Here is a 1859-nt window from a genome sequence, read left to right as displayed (position 1 = left end):
AGATAGATAGATAGATAGATAGATATGCTAAAATCAAAAAAAGTAAATTTATTTCCCATTAATGTACACTCAGCACCCCATCTTGAAAGAAAAAAAAAACAGAAATGTAGACATTTTTGCAAATTTATCAAAAAAGAAAAACTGAAATATCAAATGTTCATAAATGTTCAAACCCTTCTTGTTTTGTGATGTTTAATGGCTATTGGCAAATAATTTCAAAGTGCATTACTGCCACCTCATTCAGACCCTTTGTTGTGACAGTCATATTTAACTCACATGCCGTCCATTTATTCTGAGCTCGTTAAGAGGGTTCTGCTCCTTCATCGGAGTCCAGCTGTGTTTAATTAAATTGATTGGTATTGATTAGGAAAGGCAAACACCTGTCTATATAAGACCTTACAGCAGTTTCAGAGCAAATTAGAATCATGAGACAGAATTGTGGCAAGGTACAGATCTGGTCAAGGTTACAAAAGAATTTCTGCAGCACTCAAGGTTCCTAAAAGCACAGTGGCCTCCATGATCCTTAAATGGAAGAAGATTGGGATGACCAAAATCCTCCATAGACCTCGCCGTTCAGTCAAGCTGAGCAATTGTTGGAGGAGAGCCTTGGCGAAACAGGTAAATAAGACCCCAAAGATCACTGTGACTGAGCTCCAGAGATGCAGTAGGGAGATAGCAGAAAGTTCCACAAAGTTCTATCACTGCAGCCCTCCACCAGTTGGGGCCAGAGTGGCCCGATAGAAGCTTCTTGGAGGTGCAAGATGTATGAAAGCCTGCATAGAGTTTGCCAAAAAACACATGGAAGACTCCCTGACTATCAGAAAGAAGATTCTCTGATCTGATGAGACAAAGATTGAACTTCTTGGCATTAATTCTAAGCGTCATGTGAGGAGAAAACCAAGCACTGCTCATAAACTGCACAATACAATCCCAACAGTGAAACAGGGTGGTGGCAGCATCATGCTATGGGGTGTTTTTCAGCTGCAGGGACACAAAGACTGGTTGCAATTAAAAGGAAGATGAACGTGTCCGAGTACAGAGATATCCTGGAAGAAAACGTATTCCAGAGAGCTCAGAACCTCAAAATGGGCCGAAGATTCATCTTCCAAAAAGACAATGACCCTCAGCGCACAGCTACAATAACAGAAGAGTGGCTTGGGAACAACTAGCGCAGCCAGAGCTCATTTCTGGACAGACCTGAAAATGGTTATCAACCTACTCTCAACATCAAACTTGACAGGCCTGGAGAGGATCTGCAAGGAAGAATGGCAGAAGATCCTCAGGTGTGAAAAACTTCCCGAGAAGACTCATGCGTTTACTAGCTCAAAAGGTGCTTCTACTGAATACTGAGAGAAGGGTCTCAATACTTATGATGATGTAATATTTCAGTTTTTGATTTTTTTAACACGTTTGCAAACAAATTTGTTAAAAATAAATTGCTGAGTGTACATTAGTGAGAAATAAAAGGAACTTTATCAAATTTTAGCAAATGACTGCAATAAAAAGAGTGAAAAATCTAAATCGGTTTGAACACTTTCCGTACCCGCTATAGATAGATATATAGATAGATTTTACCATCCATTTAGATATTTTATCGGCTTATAAGAAAAAAAGCTCTCGGTCCATATTTAGTGGCAATACTAACATAATGATGACCAGTAGAGGGCAGTGTTCTAATAGTTATGCCAGCACCCCCCAGATTTTGAAACAGAACTTTTGAATAAGGATCAATTTTCAATAAGGATGAAAATTATATTTAAGTTAGGGATATGTTAATACATTTTACATTTTATTGTCTTTTTTATCTATCTATCTATCTATCTATCTATCTATCTATCTATCTATCTATCTATCTATCT

This window comes from Cyprinodon variegatus, unplaced genomic scaffold (genome assembly GCF_000732505.1).
Source record: "Cyprinodon variegatus isolate N-32 unplaced genomic scaffold, C_variegatus-1.0 Scaffold39, whole genome shotgun sequence".
NCBI lineage: Eukaryota > Metazoa > Chordata > Actinopteri > Cyprinodontiformes > Cyprinodontidae > Cyprinodon > Cyprinodon variegatus.
This window is presented reverse-complemented; position numbering follows the sequence as displayed.